At 48.0% G+C, this 7,663-nt stretch overlaps 1 long non-coding RNA gene across 1 annotated transcript; it reads right to left on the bottom strand.

The window, feature by feature from the left end:
- Positions 1 to 351: 351 nt before the first annotated feature.
- On the bottom strand, positions 352 to 3,194 carry LOC123061122 (uncharacterized). The gene is made up of 4 exons (XR_006428501.1): positions 2,530 to 3,194; positions 1,809 to 2,270; positions 1,320 to 1,422; positions 352 to 574 (listed from the first exon to the last, which is right to left on the bottom strand). It is a non-coding gene; the product is annotated as an uncharacterized lncRNA (long non-coding RNA).
- Positions 3,195 to 7,663: the final 4,469 nt, after the last annotated feature.

Here is a 7,663-nt window from a genome sequence, read left to right as displayed (position 1 = left end):
CAAGAGCCTCCAGCACCCTGATCGCAACGGTCTAGCTTTGGAATGTCGCACGATACTTGAGGAAGAAAGGATGTGGCGTTCACGTGCACTGGATCATCAGCAGCAAAATCTCTACTATGAAACTTAAGAAGAAAATTAACGTGCAATCATGTTATTTCTAGTTCACTGCATAAACTTATTTGGGTTTAATATCTCAAACTAAACAAATGATTAATTCTATGAAACAAGATTTAGATATAAAACGTCTCATCTCGCCAATTTGGGGTTTAATCAGGGATGGCATGCTCCTTTGTCACCCAAATATACATGTACTAATAGAATATCTATTGGATAACGAAACGGAAGGAGAAATAATCAACAATGATGGTGACCAATAACACAAGGAGAAATAATCAAGAATGATGTTTCCAGTAATATAAAGAGCATGGTGATAACTACATTGCAGTCGCCGCCAACCGAAAGGAACTGCCGCACCCCAGAATATAAACTATGTTGTAGCGGGAGAGGAAAATCCTCATATGCACCATCTCCATTATTATGCTCATCATCTGAAGATCAAATATAATAAAAAATTCTGCAAAAAATAAGTACATCTCAATTAATGCTAACAGAAAAAACTAAGACAACTATGCATGATACACATCATATCCGGTTGTATATATACAACCCACAGATTTCAAATTTCACACGATTTTGCAACTCAAGCGGTTTGACCACTGACCATATCAACTAATCCATACAAAGATCTTCACATAAATCACATAAAGGCAATTAGCTATCAGAACAAAATAATCTCGCGAGATGACGAACGATTCTGAAAACATTGCTTTATTTTCTGTAGCAATGTGGCTGGGTTTGCAACCATAATGAGGTAGAAATCTAGTACGTGAGTGGTGGAGTCATGGAGAAACTTATGGGCCAGAGCTTGGGGCCTACACGCCAGGGGCTGGGCTTCCTATAAGTGAAAAATTCTGAGAAGTATACTACTGGGCTATAGATGTTAGTTCGGCCATGCCTAGGGCTATAGCCCTAGTTGCCCTATACCTAATTTCACCCCTGGTGACCATAATACATTTGGATCTATAAGTAAGAAGTAGTGCTAAACCTCTCATATCTATCCGCTGAAACCAAAAGTATAAAAATGATGAATCAACATGTAAGTTTTGCATTTGTTTCAATCACTATAAGTTTAATACCAAATAATTTTAAATCTTTACAGAAAATTTAGCAGCGCAAAATGAGTTTCATACATATACATGTAATTGATATTTAGATGGATAACGAAATAACTATACATAAAGGAGGAAACTTTACAGCACCTCCGCATACTTGTCGAGTAATCTCATATCATCTTCCCTTCGCATCGCCGTCCTTTTTCTCAACACTTTATCTCCTCCACCATCGCCATGCCATGCGCCACAACTGCACCAAACATGAGCAGCCACATTATGAGATGGATTCAGAATAGCTTACCACTGCAGTAGGAAAACATTCCCTTGCATATGGAGAAGACCTTGATTTTATTTAAATTGTACAATGAGCAGTGAAGTAAGATGCACTACAATAGATCTTGTTCAGTCCCAACAAGGCAAGTCTCTTCAAGTACTAATGATGAATGTTGTTCTTCATCCCCCATCCAAATACCGAAATAGCAAATTGTTTAGGCGAATAAACACTATCAGTTGGAGAAGGTTGTTCTTGCTTATAGGTCATCGAGACCCAACTTCTACACATAAAACACATGAAACAGAAAATAGACTGTACTAAGGATGAATGAATCAACCGTGGCCTCGATGAATCAACCATACCCGATGATCGTGAACAGGAGTCAATGATGTGTGCGCTACCGTCGAGGTGAGCATCCTTGGTCGCCTCAACCACTTGAGCCTCATCCGCCTGTCCGGGGCCTCTCCATCACTGCATGCACGACGGCTACATGTATTGACGTACGTGATGTTCGAGTTCACCAAAAACAGCGCGCTTAGCAAGTGGCTCCACAGCGATGAGGTGCTCGGATGGAGCAAGCACGTCCAGGTCGCGCTGGACATGGCAGCCGGACTCAACTACGTGCAGAGGTATTCCAAGAGCAGTAACATCATGCTCAACACATGCTTCCTCCCTAAGCTAACAAACTTCGGCCTTGCACTCGCGATCACCGCCAATGCCGAGGAAGAAGCCCTTCGATGACCTGGCACATAGTTGGCACGATTCACACGCACGACAACGATGGCGAGGAGCAGCACACACGCCACACGCACGCACGTCCTCATCTGCGATGACCATAGTGTCAGATTGTCAGTTAATAACTGATGTCAAAGTTTTAGAAAAAAACAGTTTCGTCAGGCGTAAATGTAGCTGTCAAATGTTCAGTTTCGTCAGTTAGGATTTTCTTCAGTTTCATCAATTAGATTGTTAGTGTAGCCTGTCGCATTGATCGGATCGTGGGTAGCAAGCAAGGAACATTGGGATGGCAGGGTTCACGTCTCGGGCATGGCCTAATTTTCCCTTTTCAGTATGCTCTATACTCACCTGATTGTGTTCATCGCCAGTGATCTCAGGGTCAAACAAGAGGCGCTGCAGCAGATCGGCAACAGCAGCATCACGTCGTCCAGCTTCTACATGCTGAACACCTACATCATAAACAACAACACACGCATCCGTGGCAGGGCGGTTGGGAACCTCGCAGGAAGATGAGGAAGGGGAGGTCAGCAGAGAGCAGGCACCGGTGACCTCACTGTCGATCTTGACGCGGAGGAGAGGACAGAGGGAGCGTGGCGGCTGGGACTCGCCGGACCCTAAGCTGCAAGGGAGGGTAGTGGAGGCAACCAGTCGTGGGGAAGGATGTGAGTAGTTGTTGGCCCGGATGCGCCGCCGGGAGGCGCGCTGGGGCGGTTGCCCGCTCGGATCCATCGTCGGGCGGTGCTTTGGGGGCGCGGGGGCGCGACGCGATGAGGAGGTAGATGGATGGGGGCGCCGGGTCTCGGGTACGATTGGGTCGTCGGGGTCGGCGCCGGTGGGTGGGTGGTCGGTGGAGGCGCCCAACGATGGTGGACAGGGCAGTGGTTGGTGGGGGTCGAGGGGTGGGGTGGGGAATGAGCCGGGGAGGAAGAAGGTGGGGGCGTGCCGGCGGCGCACGACGCGCGGGGCGTCGCGCGAGGTGGTGGGGCGGGGCGGAGCACGGCGAGGCAGAGCGTGGCTGCGTTTTTCTCCCCTTCGTACCAGTTCGATTTGTAACGCGGGTTGTATACCAAAGAACACAGGGACCTTTCTGCAAATTTGCTAGCCGGTTGAGGCACACTGGGCTTCGTTGGGACAATACCGGGCTTCTCCAACCACGTAGGAAAACTTTCACAAGGAATTAGTACCACCTCGTTTATTCGTTTATATTACGATCTTGTCCACACAAATCGTAAAAGCGTATTATGACATGAGAAGAAAGCGTATTGTGACGATGAACCCACGGAGTCAATCCGTGCTTTATTATTAGGGATAGATTTGTTTGATTTGGAACTATGGTTGATTTTCTATGATTTTTAAAAGTTTTGGCTATTTTCTGGAATTTCCTATATAAAAATAAATCCACAAATTAAATAACTGCGTCAGCACTGCGTCACTGTGACGTCAGCGAGTCAAAGGCGCCAGCCCAGGTCAAACCTGACTGGTGGACCCCATCTGTCAGTGTCTCTATGTACTAACTAAGCTAGTTAGTCCTAATTAATTGGGCAGGGCCCACTAGTCAGTGACTACTAACTAAACTAACCTAGTTAATTAGCACTAACCAGACTAATTAGTCGGGCGGGGCCTGCATGTCAGTGAGAGAGAGGGGGAGGTCAACCCGTGTCAGCGGGGTCAACCTCGCTGGTCAGCGGTCAAAGCCTGCCGGCGTTTAGCCGCCGGCGAGGCCAGACGCGGTGGCGCGCTGTGGGATTTGCCCACAGGGCACCATTTGGCGCGCGGAGAGCACCTACGTGGAGCTGGGACTCGCCCGCATCCAACCATGGTGGTGGTTTGGCCGGGGAGTGGCCGAAGCATCGCCGGCGACGAGCTTGGCGGAGGCCGAGGCTCGGTTGTGCTCGTGCTCGTGGCTGCTGTGGCCTAGGCGATGCGGCGAAAGCATCTACGCCGCGCGGGGAGTGTGACGGGCACAAGCCCATGACCAAATGGTCAATGGAGCATCGTCGGCGACGTGGTCAGGCGGTGGCGCGTTCGGGCACAAGAGACGCGGCGTCTACGGTGTACTAGGGGTGAAACGAAAAGCACGGGGAGGTTCAGCAGCTCACAGGGAAGCCACAGGAAGGGTCAGTGTGCTCGGGGAAGCTCGGGTGCGGCGGATCGACGATGACGACCGACGGCGGCCGAAGATTGAAGACGACGGTGGCGGGGACGATGCAGGGGCTCCGGCGTCATGCAGCTCGGCTAGTCGACGTAGTCGACGACGGCGAACCGTCCGGACACGGTGAGAGGGCGCGGGGATGGCGTTGGACGCGGCTGCGGGGAGCAGCGGCGACGGTGACGTCTCGGGCGACGTCGGGGAGGGCGAGAGAGGGAACCAGAGAGAGAGCGAGTGTATCTGGGAGCTCAGGGAGAGAGAGAGGGTTCGTCCCAGGGCGACAGGTCGATGAGGGGAGCGGCTGGGCGGCGAGCAGCTGCGTGGCAAGCATGTTGTGCTCGCCGTCGAGCGCCTGCCTGCCTGTGCTGGCGAGAGCAAGCATCTCGCTGGCATAGCAGGTGGGCTGGGCTGCTAGATGGACTGGCCAGGTGGGCTCAGGTAAGTGCTCTGCATTGTTTTCTGTTTCTCTTTTATTTATTTTCTGTACTGTGTTTTGAAATAGAATAAATACTATTTCATTTCCAAAAATCTGGAAATATTCAGAGGCACATTTGAGAATATTCTCAACTGCCTAAAAATGCTTCCAAGATTATTTGAGCACTTTAAAATATTTATAAGATTTAAAATGCCCAAATTCAAATACTTATGACTTGGTTCAAAAAATCCAAAATGGCCCCATAAATTGTAGAACCATTTTTGGCAGAGGTTTAAACCAGAACCAAAAATGGTGGGCTTTTATGAAGGGCATTTTGGGTTCATTGAAATTCCAATTGTTGGAATTTAGCATTTTCAGGGGGGGTGTTGGGGTTGATTAGCCCCCATTTCAAGTTTAAAAGAAATTTAAACATGATGCACAAGTTCAACCAACCCTAATGCATAACAGGAAAGCAGGGATGTGACAACTCACCCGCACTCAAAAGAATCGCGTCCCGAGATTCAGGACTCGTCGGGAAGAAGGAGGGGTACTCAAGTCGAAGATGATCCTCCCTTTCCCAAGTAGCCTCTTTCTCGGAATGGTGTGACCATTGAACCTTGAGAAACTTGATGTTATGGCGTCGAGTGGTACGCTCGGCTTGATCAAGGATACGAACGGGATATTCCCGATATGAGAGGTTATCTTGTAGATTAAGTGTTTCATGGTTCACTCCACGGATAGGATGTAACACCCTCGATGCGACTATATCTCCCACGTGTCGAGGCACGACTTAGAGGCATAATCGCATTGAAGGCATATGTCGCAAGTGAGGTAATCTTCACACAACCCATGTAATACAATAAGGAAAAGAGATACATAGTTGGCTTACAATCGCCACTTCACACAATTACATGAATAAAGCATTACATCATCCAAATACACTCAAGGTCCGACTACGGAACCAAAATAAAAGAAGAACCCCAAATGCGACAAAGGTCCCAATCACCCCCAACTGGGCTCCACTACTGACCAACTAGAATGAAACAACACAAAGGACAAGATCTTCATCGAGCTCCTCCTGAGCTTGGTTGCGTCATCTGCACAGACTCATCGGCACCTGCAAGCTGGTTTTGGAAGTATCTGTGAGCCACGGGGACTCAGCAATCTCGCACCCTCGCGATCAAGACTATTTAAGCTTATGGGTAAGGTAAAGGTATGGGGTGGAGCTGCAGCAAGCGACTAGCATATATGGTGGCTAACCTATTCGCAAAAGAGAGCGAGAAGAGAAGGCAAAGCACGGTCGATAAAAGTATGATCAAGAAGTGATCCTAGACTACCTACGTCAAGCATAACTCCAACAACCGTGTTCACTTCCCGGACTCCGCCGGAAAGAGACCATCACGGTTACACACGCGGTTGATTCATTTTAATTAAGGTCAAGTTCAGGTTTTCTACAACCGGACGTTAACAAATTCCCATCTGCCCATAACCGCGGGCACGGCTTTCGAAAGTGCAAATCCCTGCAGGGTGTCCCAACTTAGCCCATCACAAGCTCTCACGGTCAACGAAGGAATAGACCTCCACCCGAGACATTCCGATCAGACTCGGTATCCCAGTACAACAAGACATTTCGACAGGGTAAAACTAAACCAGCAACACCGCCCGAATGTGCCGACAAATCCCGATAGGAGCTGCACATATCTCTTTCTCAGGGCACACTCAGATGAGCGCTCCGTACAACTAAAACCAAACCTCGAGTTGCCCCGAGGGGGCGCTGCACAGGACTCTAGTTCGGACCAACACTCAGAGGAGCACTGGCCCGGGGGGGTAAAATAATGATGACCCTTGGGCGCGCGACCCCCAAGGGAAAGAAAAGGCTAGGTGGCAAATGGTAAAACCAATGTTGGGCATTGCTGGAAAAGTTTTACTTAAGGCGAACTGTCAAGGGGTTCCCATTATAGCCCAACCGCGTAAGGGACGCAAAATCCGGGAACATAACACCGATATGACGGAAACTAGGGCGGCAAGAGTGAAAGAAAACACCAGGCATAAGGCCGAGCCTTCCACCCTTTACCAAGTATATAGATGCATTAATTAAATAAGATATATAGTGATATCCCAACAAGTAAATAAATATTCCAACAAGGAACAACATCTCCATGTTCCAACAAGAAACAAACTTCAATCTTCACCTGCAACTAACAACGCTATAAGAGGGGCTGAGCAAAGCGGTAACATAGCCAATCAACGGTTTGCTAGGACATTGGTGGGTTAGAGGCTGAACATGGCAATTTGGGTGGCTGACAAGCAAGTGGTAGGCATCGTAGCAATGGCATAGCAAAAGAGCGAGCAAACTAGCATAGCAAAGATAGTAGTGATTTCGAGGGTATGATCATCTTGCCTGAAATCCCGCAAGGAAGAAGAACGAGTCCATAAAGAAGACAAACGGACGTAGACGAACGAGTCCTCACAACACGATGTTATCGGAACCAACCCGAAGAAGCAACACCGGAAAAGAGAAAACAACATAGTAAACAACCCACACATCAACATGGCACGATGCACAATCGAGTATGATGCATGTCCGATTTAATGAGGCAGGGAATGGCTAAATGCACAAACAATCCTACAGATTAGGTGGAGCTCAATATGCATCGGGATGCATATTGACAAAACACCACATCAATTATTTAGTTCCCTCTCGTTTATGTACCCCAACAATATTAAATGTTGATTAACATGGCAATAGGTGAAGCACAACAAAACTACCTATCTAGGCAAGTTTAAATGAGGCCGGAAGCAACGAACAACAATTCCGGAAACTCCTCATGAGCATAAATTAGGTTTGGTACTGTTCTGCCCTAAACACAATTTTAGAGTTGTTTAATATGCAAATAAAGGTCACCATGATAAACTAG

This window comes from Triticum aestivum, chromosome 3A, assembly GCF_018294505.1.
Source record: "Triticum aestivum cultivar Chinese Spring chromosome 3A, IWGSC CS RefSeq v2.1, whole genome shotgun sequence".
Classification (NCBI taxonomy): domain Eukaryota; kingdom Viridiplantae; phylum Streptophyta; class Magnoliopsida; order Poales; family Poaceae; genus Triticum; species Triticum aestivum.
This window is presented reverse-complemented; position numbering and strand designations above follow the sequence as displayed.